Raw genomic sequence first — 21940 nt, 5'->3', positions numbered from 1 at the left:
AGCAATGTGTGAGGAAGATACAAAAAAATCTGCAAAAGGACATAGACAGGCTAAAAGATTGGGCAAAAATTTGGCAGATGGAGTATAATGTTGGAAAGTGTGAGGTCATGCACTTTGGCAGAAAAAAATCAAAGAGCGTTATTATTTAAATGGCGAAAGATTGCAAAGTGCTGCAGTACAGCGGGACCTGGGGGTACTTGTGCATGACACACAAAAGGATAGTATGTAGGTGCAGCAAGTGATCAGGAAGGCCAATGGTATCTTGTCCTTTATTGCAAAGGGGATGGAGTATAAAAGCAGGGAAGTTTTGCTACAGCTATATAAGGTATTGGTGAGGCCACACCTGGAATACTGTGAGCAGTTTTGGTTTCCACATTTACGAAAGGATATATTTGCTTTGGAGGCAGTTCAGAAAAGGTTCACTAGGTTGATTCCGGAGATGAGGGGGTTGACTTATGAGGAAAGGTTGAGTAGGTTGGGCCTCTACTCATTGGAATTCAGAAGAATGAGAGGTGATCTTATCGAAATGTATAAGATTATGAGGGGGCTTGACAAGGTGGATGCCAAGTGGATGTTTCCACTGATGGGGGAGACTAGAACTAGAGGGCATGATCTTGGAATAAGGGGCTGCCCACTTCAAACAGAGATGAGGAGAAATTTCTTCTCTCAGAGGGTTGCAAATCTATGGAATTCGCTGCCTCAGAGAGCTGTGGAAGCTGGGACATTGAATAAATTTAAGACAGAAATAGACAGTTTCTTAAACGATAAGCGGTTTTGGGGAGCGGGCAGGGAAGTGGAGCTGAGTCCATGATCAGATCAGCCATGATCTTAGTGAATGGCGGAGCAGGCTCGAGGGGCCGTGTGGCCTACTCCTGTTGCTATTTCCTATGTTCCTATGTTCCTATAAAGGCTTCAAGTATAAAGACAGAAAAGTTATGCTAAACCTTTATAAATGACTTGTTAGGCCTCAGCTGGAGTATTGTGCCCAATTCTAGGCACCACACTTTAGCCCAGGAGATGGTGCAGTGGAGATTTAACAGAATGATACCAGGGATGAGGAACTTCAGGTATGTGGAGAGATGAGAGAAACTGGGATTGTTCTCCTTAGAGCAAAGAAGCGTAAGGGAAGATTTAATAGCGATGTTCAAAATTATGAGGCATTTTGATTTATTAATTCGTGGCATATGAGCTTTGCCAGCAACGGCAGCATTTATTATCCATCCCTAGTTGCCCTTGAGAAGGTGGTGGTGAGCCGTCTTCTTGAACCGCTGCAGTTCCTGTGGTGCTTGAGTAAATAAAGAGGAACTGTTCCCACTGGCGTATGGGTCAATAACCAGAGGACACAGGTTTAAGATGATTGGCAAAAGAAATTGAAAGGAGATTAGGAGAATGTTTTATGCAGCAAGTTGTTATGATCTGGAATGCACTGCCTGAAGGGCGTTGGAAGCAGATTAAATAATAACTTTCAAAAGGGAATTGGATATATACTTCAAAAGGAAAAAAATGCAGGGCTATGGGGAAAGAGGGAGAGGGAGCGGGAGAAATTGGAGAGCTCTTTCAAAGAGCTGTCACAGTGGGCTGAATGGCCTTCTGTGTTGTTACATTCTATGAATGTCCATTGCCTTGGGAGGAAGTGTTAAAGCTGTGGGAAACTGCACAGAGTGGAAGTGATGAATTATAGATAGAATGATTAATTATGCAGATCGAAAATAATTTTTTATGGAAAATATACTGGTTTCTTCAGCTACTCTACACTGAAGAAAAGATTCAGAAAGTTGGCACTGGCTCAACAAACCATTTCTCAGAAATTCATTTTTCTTTGATCCATCTGGAACCCACTTACTGGGAACTCAGTAAAAGCACTATTTGGTGATAAAAATTAGTGGGAAGACCCTTCAATTATCATTTAGTACAATTACACCAATGTTTTATTACAACTCATTTTACTGCAGTCGACCTAGATATTTCCAGAATTCATATACACTTACAGATTTTGTAAGTTTTCATTTTTATTGAATGACAATCATTTTTATTAGAACACACATTAAAAATGAAATAAAATAAAGGTAGGTAAAATATATTAAGACCATTTTATTGTTTGCAGTCAGTATGAAGGAAACAAATGGCACTGATATTATTCATACATTTTATTGGGAGTTTGCATTTACTCCTATCACATTACTTCTGGCAATAAAATGTGATGCAATTTTCAATGTAACTGTGAACTCAGGTTAATGTGTTTGGCACGCAGAAATGGAAATAGAATTCATTATAAATGCAGGTTGTTGTTGCTCTTCAAACTTGCTCTTTTCAATTACATTTTGAAGTGAAATTAGTAGTTTTGGCTAAATGGTTCCCATTATTCTTCCTTCTGGAATTTGCCACCCAGTTCCCTTTGCCTTGCCACCTCGCTCCCTGCTTTCAAGAACTTCCTCAACAATGTCCTCTTGAACTGTGCCTTTGAATCACATCCTAATATCTTTGTTCCCCTCCTCTTTCCACATGCTCATGTCCACTGTATCCCTTGGCTCCTTGTTGTAAAATGCTCTGAGATGCCTTCTTGTACGTGAGGAGCCCTACATAAAGAAAGAAAGACTTGCAATTATATAACGCCTTTCATGACCACCGGACATCTCAAAGCGCTTTACAGCCAATGAAGTATTTTTGAAGTGTAGTCACTGTTGTAATGTGGGAAATACGGCAGCCAATTTGCGCACAGCAAGCTCCAACAAACAGCAATGTGATAATGACCAGATAATCTGTTTTTGTTATGTTGATTGAAGGATAAATATTGGCCAGGGCACCGGGTATAACTCCTCTGCTCTTCTTCGAAATAATGCCGTGGGATCTTTTACATCCACCTGAGAGAGCAGACAGGACCTCAGTTTAATGTCCCATCCGAAAGACAATGCAACTTGTTGTCAAAAAGCAGGCCCGACTCCAAGCATTGAAGCTGCAATACCTTTAGGTTTCTATTCTTGCATATTACTGATAATGTAGTAATGCCATTTCCAAACTTACTATCCAGTAGATCAGCTTTAATAAATGTAAGGTATTTTTATTGTAATCCTTTATTTGCATGAGAACCAGAAATCAATGGGCAATGTCATAAGCTAGGAGAGATGACCATAAGAATGGACCAGATATAATAGGGAATGAAATTTGTAGGGCTAAATCGACAACAACAATAAAAATTCCATTCCTCCACTGAAATTTGATAACATTTTATTGCTAAACCCAATTAAGCCCCCAATCTAATGATTTAGTGGAATAGGAAGGAGTGTAAACATAAATTCTGGTAGAACTGTGTGAACCCCAAAAAGAAGACAGTGGCCTGACATAACAACATATATAGCATCTTTAACATAACAAAAGACCTCAAGGACGGGGTTCAGGACTCTGAGGAAGAGTTGGGAGAGTATGGGGAGGTGACCAAAATCACAATTGAAGACTTGGATGACTTTTGAAGGTGGTGAGAGAAGCAACAAGGTGAAGGTGTTGTTTGGGGGTGTGACAGTTGCAATCTATGGTATCAGTGGATGAGCCGGGGAGACGTACACACAGTAGGCCAGAGTCAGACAAGTGGAGGGCACAAGCTAGGATAGAGAACTTTTAAAGGCAGATGAAGTAACGCCATGGAAAGATTTGTAAATGATAATGAGGAGAGAGAACAGTTAAATGTACCTATGGAACAGGAATGGCAGATCTATTCATCAAAGACTGCTTTTTAAGTGAGAAAATCTAATTTTGATGGAGCTATTTCCCACTCCCATAAAAAGAAAGTTCTGAAAGTAAATAATCTTTAAATCATCCATTGGTAATTACTTGGAAGATAGACCTGTCTGCTAATAGCAAGGGTATGCTTTACTGTGAGAGTCAGGGCTGTAATGTGAAATTTCATCAGCACTTGCAAAATTCATTCTAATGGTTTAGAGATTGAGCTCCTGGGGCAGTACTTGGCGAGATACTATCTAACCCAAAGGTTCGCTCCTTGCCCAAACATTTAAGAGTTCAAGATATTTTGCTAACTTATCTAGTAATATACCAATGAAAAACCCTAACAGGATTGTTTCCTAAAGTTATTTGAGTTTGAAACCAATTTGTAATGGTTCTGGGACTGACTGAGAGGAAAACACATTAAGCTCTTTATATTTCAATTATTTCGATGGGAAAGAATAAGCTTTCCAGTTGAAATTTCAGATTGCGCTGAGCTTTTCCTGGTTTGCTCAAGTTAACCCCATTTGGATTCAATGGGATATCTGTTTTGGAATCTCTCATTCCTACAGGAGGTTGGCTGGGGAAAAATGGGACCAGAAATGAAATGTGGAATCTGAGCCTGGAAATGAAAGGTTGCAATGCTAGCAGATGAATACTTAATGCATTTGTTTGACATTCTCCTGTTTGCTATTTTAATGGAGTTATTAACCTGTTTATTTTAAATGGATTAACTCCACCATTGTAATAGCAGACAGAAGAATGTCACAATAAGCATACAGACACAAATATCACAAACAAAAATTTCTAGGCTAGTAAGAGTAAGATTTCAATTAACAAATCATTTCTGATGTGTGTGAAAATACCAGGGCACAAAGGCTTATGTATATTTTGAAGCCGCACCATTTTGATTTAAGGAGCAAGTATCTGTAAACTGCTGTGGAATCAATGAAATTATTTGTTTTACACATTAATTTCAATAGCCTACTTCATGTAAGTGTAGACACTCCCTAAATGTATGCATTTTTAAAAGCCTGCATTGCCCTCATTCATTTCTATGGAGATCTGATCTGCTGTGTGTATAATTCAGGATAAGTTTTACGTGTATAATTTTGAAATCTATATGCGCAAGCCAGGGCATCTTTCTAAAGTGGTTTAATTGCCCAGTTATTGCCTTAACAGATATGTCTTTGTTTGTTGTTCAGATAAATCTTTTCAGTAACTCGTGCAAATGTCCTTAACTCTCATAATAGGAGTATAAAACTGAATTTATTCATTTGTATGAAATAGTGCACTTTATATATAATTTTCTTCAGTCTGTTCCCCTGCCAACAGGAGTATACACTGTTGGAACATGAACAAAAGTTGGCTCCTCAAACTCTGCTGTGCCATGTTAAATATAATTTAATGCTGTTGGCTGTCATACAAGTTAATAACATGGCAGATAAGGTATAACAGACAAAGCCTATACATTTTTTTAAATAATTTTTCCTCACCTTGACTTTATTAGGTTCTAGAATAAAATAATATGTCTCACCATATTCAGCAAAAACCTATTTTTAATGAATAGTCTGTGTTTGCTGTATATTTGGCCTATAAAACACTCTCTGGTATTTACACATTTTTCAACAAAGTGAAGTTGCTGCATTTACTTATGTATTTTCTTCCCTGCCTTCCCAGAGTTGCTGAGCCTCACACCATCCACCACCAGTGAGAGCTGTGATTTTTATCTTTGATTCTCAGGTTTATACTAGTCCACAGATCATGATTTAGGAGGTCCGTGTTCAAACGCCGAGACAGTATTTCCCTGGCAAGTGAACTGACAAAACTCACAACACATTTTGCCTGGCAGGTTCGAGTGTCAGTCTCCACAGTGGTGAGTGAATCCTGCGCCAAACTATGGAGGCATGAAATTCCACATGGATCTCTCTAGGAGGTTGTCGGTATTCGCTTCGGAGCGTGCTTGACTACTGAAAACTGAATGATGTGCGTGTTTGCAGGGACCCAGAACCTTGCAGGTTCAACTGGTTTTACTTTCCACTCATCGCTGCGTTTGAAGCAGGCTTCGAATACAATCTCTGATTCGTGCAACGCTTCAAATCGTGACTGGTTTCACAACAGCGGCTTGCTTTGCCGATTTGTTGTTTTGAATTTTTTTTTTACATAATCTTTGTATCCAGCCCTGTGGGAGTTCTTATGATGGAATTTGAAAGGGAAAAAAAAAATCATTGATTATGAAAAAGTCATGAACCTCCCCTCCCCCCAAATCAGCAGTGAAGAAAAATGTGTTGCGTCCAACTGATGCTAATGTTCTGAACATCTGACCAGAAAGCAGTGTCAGACTGTGGTAAATCAGCAGCAAACCCGGAGGCCACCAACAGCTCCAGCATAATCTGCTGTGCTGTGCAGAGCCTATTTTGAGAACTTTAAGGCTGGCCTAAAAGCATTGATGGGTTCTATAGTGGTCGATACAGTTATATTACTGAAAGATGGTTCTGTGCACCTGCAATGATTATAGGAGTGCAGCGACTGTACTGCGGTTTGATTCATAATCAATCACATTGAATAATATACTGAAAATATGCATAGCTGATTACAGTAATTAATGGAATATTAGTTGAACTGACTTTTACCATTAAGAACTTTGTTGAATTTTGCTGATATCCTGTATTTAAAGCAGCACTAAGAAATGGTGTCACAATGTTTCCAAAGATAACACTTTCTGGGAATTTTTAAGGGTGGCTAAGTGAGCTCTTGAGGGCAGTTAAGTGTACAGTAGTGTGTGTGTGTAGTGAATCTCCCATGGCACTACCCACGGGAAGTCAGGACATAGCAAATTTCCCTCAGTGCATTAATGATGGTGTAGGTGTAGGTATGGGAATCGCAACTTCTGGAAGTAATGAGGCTCCACCTAATGGTAGATACGTGCAGGCGTGACTGTGTGGTACATGATGCTCTTGGTCATTGACACAGCCATCTCAGCCCACCTCCTCGCATCCCTCACTACCCACGTCCTCCTAGCCCCTTCCTATGCCACTTCCTTCTGCTCCTGGAAAAAAAACAATGCACCCCAAATCACTTATAACTAGATTTTGAAATTTCCAACTGCTTAGCCTTTGGGCTTCCATTTGCTATGATACTTCTGCAGCAGTTGATGTATGCAACCTTTACCCTTACCTCCACTTTTGATGCTTTGTTACCAGCAAAACCATTACTCGTTCCCTTCCAGGTCATGTATTCTGCTATGACCCCCATCTGTGCTCCCTCAACTCCAAGGAGCACAGACTTGAGTGTATCTGGTACACAACTGGCTTAGCCATCTATCACCAGATCTGGCTGGACTGCATCAAGCGATATCAGGCTGCACTGGGTGAAAACTACCCACTACTCCAGGAATATCCTGGAGGGAAAATCTAACATCTGGCCTTTTTTTCCCCACTACCAATCATCTTCTTAAACCTCTGTGCCCTGCTATCTCCATCTTCACCTCCAACAATAAATGCAAGGAGCTCAGGAACTCCTTTTCACTAAGATTGAGACCATCCACTCAGCTGTCTCTGTTGCTTTTCTCCCTTCCCCTTATCCATCATCTACCCTCTCCCCACCACCATCCACATCCAAGGTTCCCCCGGCTTAACCCTGAACCCACATCTCTCTCAGGTTTCTGTCACACCTCCCTCATGGTCTTTCAGAGCTCACCTCTCCTCAGGTACTGTCCCCCTCCGTTTTCAAAACCGCCCTGTTCAAAAAGCACACTGACGTCCCATCTCCAAATTCCCTTTCCTCTCCAATGTTCTTTAATGTGTAATTGCTTCCCAAATTTGTTCCCATCCTTCCTGCAATGTTCTGTTTAAAACTCTCCAATCGGGTTTCCACTCATGCAACGTCGCCAAAATGAGCCAACCCAACGTCACAAGTGACATCATCCGGGACTGTGACCAGGATGCACTCTCTCTCCTTGTCCTTCTCAACCTTTCTGCAGCCTTTGTCACAGTCAACCACACCATCCTTCATCAATGCTTCTCACCCATTGTTGGGTTCAGTGCGACTGCCTTCACTTGGTTCCACTCTTACTTTCCGAATGTCGCCGCAGTATTTCCAGCAATGACTCCCCTTCTCCATTTCCTTACCTACATGTTGTCCCTTGGCAATATCGTCTGCAGACATGGGGCCAGGTTCCACACGTATACTGAAGAAACTCAGCTCTACGTCTTCACCACTTCTCTTCACCCCTCCACTGCCTTTGAGTTGTCAGACTAATCAACGAAACTAATATTGGATAAACCACAATTTCCTCCAATACAGCATTGGAAATTCATTTTTGCCCCGTTTGGGGGTGGTGACATTCCGGGAGGCATGAAACTTTGCACGGAAGTCCCTGTTTGATAAATGCGGGTTACGGCTCCCAGAAGGAAGTGGGGCGGTAACGGGGCAGGCGCCTCAGCAGCACTGCGCACTGGGCCGCGTAACGTTGCCATGTCCGAGGGGCTCTTCCCTCAATAAAAGGGAAGGGCCCACACCGCCGACTTTGCAAAAGAAGGCGGCCCCTACCAGGACCACCGGCAAGCAGGGGTGCCACGCGAACAGCCCGGCACTCAAGCACTCAAGCTGTCACGACCCCACGAAGAAACCGCATCAGGAGCGGCAACAAAAAGGTGAGGTTTTTTTTCAGCATTCGGCCACCTCGCCTTTAATCTTCGCCCTGGTAGCGGCCGGCTGCCCGATACATGTCCCCTGAAGCTTTCGCTGTTATTGCCCCATGCTGATTCAGGGGGCAAAAGACAATTTCAGAACCGGGGCGTTAACGGGGCAATATGCACGGCAATGACATCACTCTCTCCGGTGCAGGAGATCGGGGCACAATGCTGCAGTGCCGCCGCTAAACTCCCAGCCAATATGGTGGGAGTCATTGCCAGCATCGCGCCCGGGCGGCAAGGCATTTGCTCCACATTAGCGCCCCCTGAGGGAGCTAACAGGAGGTGAAAATGCACTGAATTTCTAGCCCAATCTTTGGCCCCCATAACAAACTTGATACTCTTGCCATCAGTTCCATCCAGCGTCCCAGCCACCAGTCAGGATCTGATGCTGTCACAATTGTTCTCATCCACCATTTACCAAATACAGATCATCACAGTTATCCAGGTGCCTCAATTTTTCATCTAGAGATTTCTTCTCCAGCCTAACTTAACTTTAGTTCATAGATACTTTGCCTGGCTGTAGTGATAGTATCTAATGAATGTATGTTACATGATCAGCAGTCCTGCAATGCTAACAACATGGCTAAAGCAATGTTTTAGCCATTAGCAGAGATAGTTCATATTGTTTGCTCCTTGTTGATGTTCTGGTCAGCATCTAACCTCTTACAGATCGAGCTTTATTACAACAATGCTGCTGCAGCAAAACATTATTCCTTTCTAGTGAAATGAATGAGGATCTGAAGTTTGCCAGCTCAGTGAGCCAGTGTCACATTGTCACAGTCCATGTCAGGCATATTCTCGAGAGTAGGGTTGCGTACTGTATCACCTTGACAAGTTAATTCTACTTAAATCAAATGCAAACAGCATATTTGGAACAGCTTCAGTGCCAACTTATTTAAAAGCTTGTGCTTTCTGCTCCTTGGACTCTGTCTCTTTTAGATGTAGTTTACAGATGCGTGGTAATCTATTACTAATAACGTGAGTGTGCACAAGTTTAAAGGTAATCATTTAAAAATAAATCTTATCGGGGCTTCCAAGAACAATCTATTCTCATCTCAGAACACACACTGAATTCTCCTGTGCGGGAGCAGCGAGTTAGACTTCACTGCGTTTTCAAGGCAACAGATGCTCAGTTGTCTCACTCATTCGGCTTTACGGAATTAAGTAATTTAACAACAATTGATTTTCCCAAATAGTGAGCAGTCACCCTTTCCCGAATGAGAGCTGTTATTTTCTGTTTCTGAAGCACAGGGAGGCAAGCTGCTGAAAGGGGAACCCATAATGGATGAAAGTCAGATATTGAGTGACAGACTCTGCACACTTTCTCTGATAAATGCACTTTCATACATGAGAACCCAAGGTCAGATGGTGCCTAAAGCAGCGGCCTTTCCACCACCATTGTCAGCTGCTTCACTCTTCTGACTTTTAAAGCACTTTAGAATGAGCCTTTAGGGTGCTTTGGGTACATTCATTATGCCAATGCACTTCATTGCAGTTACAGTGAATGGATAATACAACTATCACACACCTTGAATAAGTAACTAAATCATGAAAAAAAACATTTTCTATCTGCATCATTGTCTTAACTTCTATTAACTTGATAGACTTACCTCTAAATTTGAAGGTATTTAGCTCCAGCTAATTTCCTTCCACTGAAGGGTGTTTACCTTCCTTAAGCTGGACAGACTGGAAGTTCTCGGCATTATTAGTCAATGCTACTTCATAACTGACAACTGCGGCTCACTCTCAAATCCCATTCGAGAACTGATTCGAATCTGCTACCCAAGGCAGGTGAGCTTGAACGACAGCTGGATGATAGACTTGAGCTCACCACTTTCCAACTGGATGTCAAGTGCTCTACAGTCAAGCATTTGGTTCACTCTCAGCTGTGAACTTCTATTAATTGAATATTTGTGTGCCATTGTTATGCCCTTTAATTGTCAGTTAAATTATACACAATCACATCCTGCGCTATTGTAAAGTGTATGTTGTAATTACAAAATTGTTTATCAACCAATCAATTTTTTTTATCCCTGTTTCATCCCCTTTATCGCCCTGCAGGAGATACTCATCACAGTGCAGCTACTTTCAGCTGTAAAGGAGAAACAGAGTGAACCACAGCCTTTTCCAATATCTGCCACCAATAGTGCCTGAGGACTGGCTGACAGGAGGTGCACTTGCAATGGGGTAAATTGCTCTAATTTTGTCCCCAGAATGAATTGGAATCTTTCATCATTTTACTCCCAGATGTATACTTCTGTTACCATGAGGTGATATTCTGCCTATTTGGCATAGATGTGAAAATCTATTAAAATAGAATAGAAAGAAAGACTTGCATTTATAGAGCGCCTTTCATGACCACCGTCTCAAAGCACTTTACAGCCAATGAAATACTTTTGAAGTGTAGTCACTGTTGTAATGTGGGAAACGCGGCAGCCAATTTGAGCACAGCAAGCTCCCACAAACATCAATGTGATAATGACCAGATAATCTGTTTTTGTTATGTTGATTGAGGGATAAATATTGTCCAGGACAATAACATCATTAGAGATATGTCTGAGATCTACAGCAAAATATAACCTTAGAAAAGACTACTAACGATATTAGAGTACTGACTTTTTACACAGTCATATCACATTCTTTTCTCTGCTATCGTAATTATATTTTATTTTCAATGGTTTAACGTCTCTCTTAAAATAGTACACAATGGAATATTATATGAATACATAAAACATTTAGATGTAATTATCACAATCATTACTAAACTGTGATCTTATTATTCCAGTTAAAAACCGTTGCTCCACAGTATACAGTTTCATTAAGTTTGCACCAAGGTAGACAGGGTTTAAAGTGCAATTATACATTGGAGAGTATTAAGAAAAAGGGGTCAAGAACTTTATCAACAGAATTGATACTGTTCTCAGTGTAGAAAAGAAGTTTGGTAAGAGGTATGATTCAGCTCTAGAAATGTACTGGGTAAAAGACTTGGGTTGAAGAAATTACCAACCTATCATCTAATATTTCCATTCTTTATGACGGTGGGAGATATAACCCAGTGCGGTTTATCTTATTTCCAAACTGATTTCATTCTTTTTGTGTGTAAACTCATTCTCCAACAATCTAAAGAGGGTTGATCAAGTTAAAGGTGCTTTGAGCCACATGTCAATGGGACTTGTGAAATGGCCCAAACACAGACAGTACACATCAAACACCACAGGCCAGCACTGTCATGTCTCTGCGTTTATAAGTTGTAAAGATTGTTGACATTGTTCAAGAAGATTATCTTTTCAAGGCAGAGTCAGTTTTGCAAAGACTTTGATAGGAATATCACAGTATCAACAGTTAATGAACTCTTGTCTTGCCATGAGACATGTTGATTGAATATGCCTCACTGGCCATGCTCTCACGTAATTTCTGCAAAGTTTATTTTCCTTTTGTTCCTTGACAAATAAATCTGCTATTTCCATCTGAAAAGTATTTTTATTAGAAGGCCTACACGGAAGTTTTCACAGGATTTCTCCTGCTGGTTTGTCCATTTAACACTTCAAAAATTATTTCCAGCTGTTTTTGGACTGATTTCAATATCTCATTTTGATTACTTGCTGCTCTAAATAACTCTGTTCTTGAGCAAGTGTTCAATAGTCTTGCCTTTTTACAAAATGTGTCTGCGACAACTGATATTATCGATCTTCTGATGCAGCATGAGATGAATTCGTAAATGCTATAACAATCACCCAGGACATGCCAAATCACTTCTCACATAAGGACACATTTTGTTTCATAAGGAGTAGACTTTTGGCATCAAGCGTGAGGAAAGAAATATGTGGAATAAACCCGCAACAGTATTCCAACAGTGGATAGTTTAGCGGCTATAGGGGGGAGGAACTTAACACAATCACAATCACTAAAGAAGTGGTACTCAGTAAGATAATGGGATTAAAGGCAGATAAATCCTCTGGAACTGATGGCTTGCATCGTAGGGTCTTAAGAGAAGCAGTGGCAGATTTGTGGATGCATTGGCTGTAATTTACCAAAATTCCTGGATTCTGGGGAGGTCCCAGCAGATTGGAAAACTGCAAATGTAATGCCCCTATTTAAAAAAGGAGGCAGACAAAAAGCAGGAAACTATAGACCAGTTAGCCTAACCTCTGTGGTTGGGAAAATGTTGGAGTCCATTATGAAAGAAGCAGTAGCAGGACATTTGGCAAAGCAAAATTTGGTCAGGCAGAGTCAACATGGATTTATGAAGGGGAAGTCATGTTTGACAAATTTGCTGGAGTTCTTTAAGGATGTAACGAACAGGGTAGATAAAGGGGAACCAGTGGATGTGGTGTATTTGGACGTCCAGAAGGCATTTGACAAGGTACCAAATAAAAGGTTACTGCACAAGATAAAAGTTCGCGGGATGGGGGTAATATATTAGCATGGATAGAGGATTGGCTAACTAACAGATAACAGAGAGTCAGGATAAATGGTTCATTCTCTGGTTGGCAACCCGTAACTAGTGGATGCCGCAGGGATCAGTGCTGGGACCCCAATTATTTACAATCTATACTAACGACTTGGAAGAAGGGACTGAGTGTAATGTAGCCAAGTTTGCTGATGATACAAAGATGGGAGGAAAAGCAATGTGTGAGGAGGACACAAAAAATCTGCAAAAGGACATAGACAGGCTCAGTGAGTGGGCAAAAATTTGGCAGATGGAGTATAATGTTGGAAAGTGTGAGGTCATGCACTTTGGCAGAAAAAAAATCAAAGAGCAAGTTATTATTTAAATGGAGAAAGATTGCAAAGTGCCGCTGTTCAGCGGGACCTGGGGGTACTTGTGCATGAAACACAAAAGAATAATATGCAGGTACAGCAAGTGATAAGGAAGGCCAATGGTACCTTGGCCTTTATTGCAAAGGGGATAGAGTATAAAAGCAGGGAAGTCTTGCTACAGCTATATAAGATATTGGTGAGACCACACCTGGAATACTGCGTGCAGTTTTGGTTTCCATATTTACAAAAGGATATACTTGCTTTGGAGGCAGTTCAGAGAAGGTTCAACTGGTTGATTCCGGAGATGAGGCAATTGACTTATGACGAAAGGTTGAGTAGGTTGGGCCTCTACTCATTGAATTCAGAAGAATGAGAGATGATCTTATTGAAACGTATAAGATTATGAGGGGGCTTGACAAGGTGGATGCAGAAAGGATGTTTCCACTGATGGGGGAGATAAGAACTAGAGGGCCTGATCTTAGAATAAGGGGCCGCCCATTTAAAACAGAGACGAGGAGAAATTTCTTCTCTCAGAAGGTTGTAAATCTGTGGAATTCATTGCCTCGAGAGCTGTGGAAACTGGGACATTGAATCAATTTAAGACAGAAATAGACAGTTTCTTAAACGATAAGGGGATAAGAGGTTATGGGGAGTGGGCGGAGAAGTGGAGCTGAGTCCATGATCAGATCAGCCATGATCTTATTGAATGGCGGAGCAGGCTCGAGAGGCCGTATGGCCTACTCCTGTTCCTATTTCTTATGTTCTTATGTTCTTTTCAAAGCAAGAAGTAAAATTAAGCAACAAATTAGATGACATTTTTGGTCAATACAAATGTTGCATTACTATTTACATATAAGATATGTTCAGGGAGATGTTAATTTGTTTTCCACATAGCAGCTGCTAATTGTTGGTGTGTGCACTTAATGTTAGAAGGATTCAGAAGTAATGGTTACGACAATGCCTTGAAATCACCCCCAAGACTTGCTGTTTATAATACCAATTCTTTAAATTTTGTCAGAGCTCTGTTCTGTCACTGGTCAGTTTTTGTACTGCTAGAAAAGTCTTGTAAAGACATGGCTCTCAGAGTACCACTCATCCTCCACATCTGATACTGGCCAGGATCGAGATTAAGAACTGTGGCATCATTACTGCAGATCTATCAAGTAATAATTACCCATCAGCTATTGGAAAATTCTAAAACCACTTATATTGTATAGAGAGTATACACAATCTATCCTGCTATAAATTCTAAACAAGAGAGACCATATTCCTTTGGCACAGCTTCAAACATCACCGTGTCTAACATCTAAACCAGGGCCACCAGAGATCCAGGACTGTTGAAGAAGAAAGGACATCCTTCACCCTCCCCAAGAGTTCATCCCCAAACACAGCTGTTGTCCTTGTATGCATATATTAACATTTAGTTCATTAAACTCTAGTTGAAAAGATGAGTTAGATGTCTTGGTGGACTCGATGCAGTCTATCTGCCATTTTGAAATTAAGAGAAGAGCAGAATTCATTTTAACTCTGCTATGGCAGAATTTAGCAAGACAAACAAGCCTGATAGTGTTATATATTTGGACTTATATTTACTCAGTACAGCCAGTAGAGGGCTCATCCCCTGGAGTCCCAAGAGATCCCATAATCCCTTGGGAGCGCAGGTATTTAAGGAGGCTTCACAGGTTGGAGAGGCACTCTGGAGACCTGCAATAAAAGACTACGGTCACACATTACTTTGAGCTCACAGTTTTCAGTCTGACTCTTTCTCCATATACTACAACTGGCAACAAGAGACAGATAGCGAACCCAAAGATGCAGAGAACAGTGGGCATCCTGAGAAATTTTTAGTGGGAGATGATTGGGAAAGTTTTGTGGAGCGACTCGACCAATACTTCGTGGCCAACGAGCTAGATGGGGAAGAGAGTGCTGCCAAACGAAGGGCGATCCTCTCACCGTCTGTGGGACACCAATGTATGGCCTCATGAAGAATCTACTCACTCCAGCGAAACCCACGGAGAAATCATACGACGATTTGTGCACACTGGTCCGAGAGCATTTGAACCCGAAGAAAAGTGTTCTGATGGCGAGGTACCGGTTCTACACCTACAAAAGGTCTGAAGGCCAGGAAGTGGCGAGTTATGTCGCCGAGCTAAGATGCCTTGCAGGACATTGTGAATTTGAAGGACATTTGGAGCTCATGCTCAGAGACTTTTTCGTACTTGGCACTGGCCACGAAACCATACTTCGCAAACTTTTGACAGTAGCGACCCCAACCTTGAGTAAGGCCATAGCGATAGCCCAGGTGTTCATTGGCGCTGCGGGGGTGATCAACGTTTCCATTCATGCCGATTCTAAGAATACGTTTGCAAGGGCTGTAGAACAATGGGACACCTCCAACGAGTGTGCAGGCGGGCTGCTAAGCCTGTTAAACCTGTAAACCACCATGTTGCAGAGGAGGACAGATCCACGGAGGATCACGACAAACCAGAGCCTCAGATAGAGGAGGCAGAGGTACATGGGGTGCACACATTCATCATGAATTGTCTCCCAATAATGCTAAATGTTGAACTAAATGGACTCCCGGTGTCAATGGAGCTGGACACGGGCACGAGCCAGAGTATCATGGGCAAAAAGTATTTCAAAAGGTTGTGGTGCAACAAGGCCTCAAGGCCAGTCCTAACTCCAGTTCGCACAAAACTAAGAACTTACACAAAAGAACTGATTCCTGTAATCGGTAGTGCTACCGTAAAGGTCTCCTACAATGGAACGGTGCACAAGCTACCACTCTGGGTGGTACCAGGCGATGGTCCCATGCTGCTCGGCAGGAGCTGGCTGGGAAAGATACGCTGGAACTGGGACGACAACCGAGCACTATCGCCCACTGACGACACTTCGTGTGCCCAGGTCTTAAACAAATTTCCTTCGCTGTTCGAACCAGGCATTGGGAAATTCCAAGGAGCAAAATTGCAGAACCACCTAATTCCAGGGTAGCGACCCATCCATCACAAGGCGAGAGCAGTACTGTACATGTTGAGAGAAAGGGTAGAGATCGAGCTAGACCGGCTGCAAAGAGAGGGCATCATTTCACCGATTGAGTTCAGCGAGTGCGCCAGTCCTATTGTCCCAGTCCTCAAGGGAGACGGCGCCGTCAGAATCTGTGGCAATTACAAAGTAAGTATCAATCGTTTCTCCCTGCAGGACCAATACCCACTACCAAAGGCCAATGACCTCTTTGCAACGCTGGTGGGAGGAAAGACGTTCACGAAGCTAGATCTGACTTCAGCCTACATGATGCAGGAACTGGAGGAATCATTGAAGGCCCTCACCTGCATCAACACGCACAAGGGTCTTTTTGTTTATAACAGATGCCCATTTGGAATCCGATCAGCGGTGGCAATATTCCAGAGAAACATGGAAAGTTTACTGAAGTCAGTCCCGCACACCGTGGTCTTCCAGGACGACATCTTGGTCACAGGTCGGAACATAGTCGAGCAGCTGCAGAACCTGGAGGAGGTTTTTAGTCGACTCAACCACGTGAGGCTCAAGTTAAAACGCTCGAACTGCGTTTTCCTGGCACCTGAAGTGGAGTTCTTGGGAAGGACGATTGCGGCAGATGGCAATCAGGCCCACCAATGCGAAGATGGAGGCAATCGAGAACGCACCGAGGCCACAGAACGTGATGGAGCTGCGGTCGTTTCTGGGACTCTTGAACTACTTTGGTAACTTCTTACCGGGTCACAGCACCCTGCTAGAACCACTACATGTCTTACTACGAAAAGGGGGCGAATGGGTTTGGGGTAAAAGTCAAGAAAATGCCTTTGTAAAAGCGAGAAAATTGTTATGCTCATACAAATTGCTTGTGTTGTATGATCCATGTAAGTGTTGGTACTAGCATGTGATGCGTCGTCATATGGCGTCAGGTGTGTATTGCAACAAGCTAATGATTTCGGGAAACTGCAACCGGTTGCTTATGCATCCAGGAGTCTGTCTAAGGCTGAGAGAGCTACAGCATGATTGAGAAGGAAGTGCTAGCATTTGTCTGTGGGGTAAAGAGAATGCATCAATACCTGTTTGGGCTAAAATTCGAGTTGGTAAAGTGATAAATACCAACGCATCGGCCCGCATCCAGAGATGGGCGCTCACGTTGTCCGCAAACAACTACGCCATCCGCCACAGACCAGGCAGACAAAACTGCGCCAATGCTCTCAGTAGGCTGCCATTGCCCACCACGGGTGTGGAAATGGCGCAGCCCGCAGATCTAGCCATGGTTATGGAAGCATTTGAGAGTGAGCAATCACCTGTCACTGCCCAGCAGATCAAAACGTGGACAAGCCAGGACCCCTTATTATCTCTAGTCAAAAGCTGTGTCCTTCACGGGAACTGGTCCAGTGTTCCAGTGGAAATGCAGGAAGAGATAAAGCCATTCCAGCGGCGCAAGGATGAAATGTCTATACAGGCAGACTGCCTTCTGTGGGGCAATCGAGTAGTGGTCCCCAAGAACGGCAGAGACACCTTCATCAATGACCTCCACAGTACCCACCCAGGCATCGTAATGATGAAAGCAATAGCCAGATCCCACGTGTGGTGGTCCGGTATCGATGCGGACTTAGAGTCCTGCGTTCACAGATGTAATACATGCTCGCAGTTAAGCAATGTACCCAGGGAGGCGCCGCTAAGTTTATGGTCTTGGCCCTCCAAACCGTGGTCTAGGGTACATGTCGATTATGCAGGCCCGTTCTTGGGTAAAATGCTCCTTGTGGTTGTAGACGCGTACTCCAAGTGGATTGAATGTGAGATAATGTCGGCTAGCATGTCCGCTGCCACTACTGAAAGCCTGCGGGCCATGTTTGCCACACATGGCTTACCCGATATCCTGGTGAGCGACAACGGGCCATGTTTTACCAGTGCTGAGTTCAAAGAATTCATGACCCATAACGGGATCAAACATGTCACATCTGCTCCGTTTAAACCAGCGTCCAATGGTCAGGCAGAGAGAGCAGTGCAAACCATCAAGCAAGGCTTGAAGAGGGTAACTGAAGGCTCACTGCAGACTCACCTATCCCGAGTCCTGCTTAGCTACAGCATGAGACCCCACTCACTCACTGGGATCCCACCTGCTGAACTGCTCATGAAAAGAGCACTTAAGACAAGGCTCTCGTTAGTTCACCCAGATCTACAGGAAAAGGTAGAGAGCAGGCAGCTTCAACAAAGTGCATACCATGATAGCGCAAAATGTCATACGAGATTGAAATCAATGATTCTGTATTTGTATTAAATTATGGACATGGTCCCAAGTGGCTTCCCGGCACTGGCGTGGCCAAAGAGGGAAGCAGGGTGTTTTGGGTCAAACTTTCAAATGGACTCATTCACCAGAAACACTTGGACCAAATCAAACTCAGATTCATGGACTATCCTGAGCAACCCACCTTGGACCCTAACTTTTTTGATCCCCCAACATACACACCAGTGACAATCGGCACCACGGTTGACCACGAAGCAGAACTCATCATTCACAGCAGCCCTGGAGGGCTCAACACACCAGGCAGCCCAGCAAGGGCAGCTGCACAGCAGCCCAGTGAGGGCCCAAATGAGTCAACAACACCAGCTTTCACACCGAGACAATCAACCAGGACAAGAAGGACCTCAGATCGACTCACATTGTAAATAGTTACACTATTGATTTTGGGGGGAGTGTTGTTATATATGTGGACTTGTATTTACACTGTAGAGTCACCAGAGGGCTCATCCCCTGGAGTCCCAAGGGATCCCATCATCCCTTGGGAGCACAGGTATTTAAGGAGGCTTCACAGGTTGGAGAGGCACTCTGGAGACCTGCAATAAAAGACTAAGGTCACACTTTACTTTGAGCTCACAGTGTTCGGTCTGACTCTTTCTCCATACACTACAGATAGCACAAATGTTTCTACTTTCCTTACACTTGGGAATAGCTTTAAAGCTGTTTTTGAATCATATTTATTATAAATTGAGCCCATTTTGATCAATTTCGATTATTCATAAATGTACCCAGTTACATCTGTGGTAACGTTGGGTGCTACTTCTGTTCATTCCAGTTCAGCTAATACCACACAACAACAATTTGTATTTATACAGTGCCTTTAATGTAATAAAATGTCCCAAGGCACTTCACAGGAGTATTATTTGACACCAAGCTACATAAGGAGAAATTAGGGCAGGTGACCAAAAGCTTGGTCAAAAAGCTAGGTTTTAAGGAGCTTCCTAAAGGAGGAAAGAGAGGTAGAGAGGCAGAAGGCTTAGACAGTGAATTTCAGATCTTAGGGCCTAGGCAACATAAGCGCTGATTTGCATGCAACTTCAGCAGAGCAGGACCGAGGATCACTGCCAAGTCAGGTTTACAAACGCTCACTTTCAATGACCACAAGAAGCCCTACGATCGTGCTCTACTCCTCTGGCTGGTGGTAATCTGCTGGGCTCCTTCAAACAGCCGCATGAGAGCCTTGGGTCTGAGCCACCAAATCACTGCAATCCGCTGCTCTTGAGCTGGTATGGACACTGAAATCAATGGATGGGGAAATTGGGCGGGGTGTATAACGCCGACTGATTCGCTACCACTCATTCTACGTCTCGACCAAAGTTACAAGTTCCGCCCCATGGTACAGACTGGGTGGCAGATGACTTTATGCACTGTGTATGTTTTGGTCATACATTCTAACTTGGTGGAGCATTTTCAAGGGAGACTGAAGTTGGCTCCAATCAGATTGTTGTTAAAATTCTACAAAGCCAGAGGACAATTGCAAATTAAAAAAAATGCCCAGGGGAAGTTTCAATGGATCAGGAAGTGAAAGGTGTTTCTATCCTCTAAGGTCTTACAGTCTGACTATAAATATTTGGGGGCCGAAATTGCCCCTGTTCGTAGGGCCAGTTAGTGCTGCCGGCCGACACTAATGGAGCGCTAATGAGTTAGCACACGGGCGCGCGGCCACATCGACCCGCGCGGAATTGCTCCCGGGGCTCCGCCGGCAATAAGTGGTTTGCTCCGGGACCTGCAATTAGCGCACCGGCGCAGCGCACGCACAACAATGACGTCACTGCCGTGCGCGCCAACCCCTTATCACCCTGCGCTGATCCCTTACCGTGCCACGCTAACCCCTTTGCGCCCCTCGGTGAAATTGCCCTGCGGAATGAGAGGTTGGCGAGGGGCGATGCCGCCGACAGCTTCTCGCTGCAAGAGATGTGCTGGCTGTGGCGTCCCGGCCGCCCTTAAAGGGGAGGTGGCAGCCGCCATCATTTTTTGGTCGGCTGACTTTTCAGTCGGTCCAACAATGGCGGCCGCAGGTGTGGCCAGGCCGCCAACATGCAGCCCAGCACCCCCTCTTGGGTGCCACGCCGCATGCCCGGCCGACACCCTTCCTGGTGGCCCAGTGGGCACCACTACAGAGACTGCAGGGTTCGCAGCGGCCCTCCCCTTTACAAGAAGGCGAGACCTGTAGTGAGGCATCAGGGTGACACGGCATGTCCGTGCCGCGCTGACATCATCAGAGTTGCGCTTATATGCTGAGCGTGGCACTGAGAGTCGCACCCCGCAAGCACCACACTAATGCCGGGGAACCACTCTGTTACCGCAGGCAACATTATTTTTAACAAAGAGCCCAAATTTGCAGCGGCGAAAGAAAACACGTTTAGTGAAATGACCGCCCCAAACCAGCGCGGAGCAATTTTGACCCCTTGGTTTAATGGCTGCTGTAGTAGACAACTGAAGCAAAGCACAAACAATATAATTAGATGTAACAAGGATTTAAATTAAGTTTGTGCTGTCAGGCGTTCTGCCCCAATCACAGTGCAGCATGTCCAGACTCCCTGATGCTGTCCCATGTTTGAAATCATGTTTGTGCCCCTGGGATCTTACAAATGACCTCAAAAATCCCTAAACTCTGCGACTTCACCCTTCATTCAGCTGACTTACCTTCACATAATTGCTCTTCTTAGTGCATCATTAAACATACTCAACACAAAAAATCAGGAGCTTCTCAGAAACTGCAATGAAAATGGAAATTACAGGGCTAGACAGGGTAGATGCAGGCAGGATGTTTCCCCTGGCTGGGAAGTCTAGAACCAGGGGTCACAGTCTCAGAATAAAGGGTCGGCCATTTCGGACTGAGATGAGGAGAAATTTCTTCACTCAGAGGGTGGTGAATCTTTGGAATTCTCTACCCGAGAGGGCTGTGGAGGCTCAGTCGTTGAATTGAGTCCGTCAAGACCGAGATTGATAGATTTTTGGATATTAAGGGAATCAAGGGATATGGGGATAGTGCAGGAAAGTGGAGTTAAGGTAGAAGATCAGCCATGATCTTATTGAATGGCGGAGCAGGTTCGAGGGGCCGAATGGCCTACTCCTATTTCTTTTGTTCTTATGAAAACACAGAGCAGGTCAGTCAGCATCTGTGGAGGGAACATGTTATGTATGTAATAACTCAATAGACTGAATACTGGCTCTGCTTTATTAGGGCCCAAAATGATTACATTACATGATGGCTTGCTTTTTATACCTGGGCCACACACACATGCATACAGCCCAATGACCTCCGACAGTGGCGCCACCTGGTGACTAGTTACCCCAAGCAAAGATACACGACAATATCACCCTTTAAGATATTAGTAACAGTCTTTTTACAAATTGAGACGGGTCGGGGCTTTCCGCTCCCGAATTGATCGTCTCAGTTCAACTCCAGCCTTGGGCGAGCGTTCTGAGTCTGTTATGACTGGGGGCTGGGTAGCCGATCTGTTGGGAG

The 21940-nt window shown here is 43.7% G+C and overlaps 1 long non-coding RNA gene across 1 annotated transcript in view; it reads left to right on the top strand.

The window, feature by feature from the left end:
• Window positions 1–21940, top strand: part of LOC139229166 (uncharacterized) — a 422261-nt gene that overhangs the window by 360518 nt on the left and 39803 nt on the right. Inside the window, exon 2 of the long non-coding RNA XR_011587667.1 lies at window positions 10473–10598. This is a non-coding gene — a long non-coding RNA (uncharacterized lncRNA). The remainder of the gene's footprint in view (window positions 1–10472; window positions 10599–21940) is intronic.

This window comes from Pristiophorus japonicus, chromosome 18 (genome assembly GCF_044704955.1).
Source record: "Pristiophorus japonicus isolate sPriJap1 chromosome 18, sPriJap1.hap1, whole genome shotgun sequence".
Classification (NCBI taxonomy): domain Eukaryota; kingdom Metazoa; phylum Chordata; class Chondrichthyes; family Pristiophoridae; genus Pristiophorus; species Pristiophorus japonicus.
The sequence above is the reverse complement of the archived record's forward strand: the minus strand, read 5'-3'. Positions and strand labels throughout refer to the sequence as shown.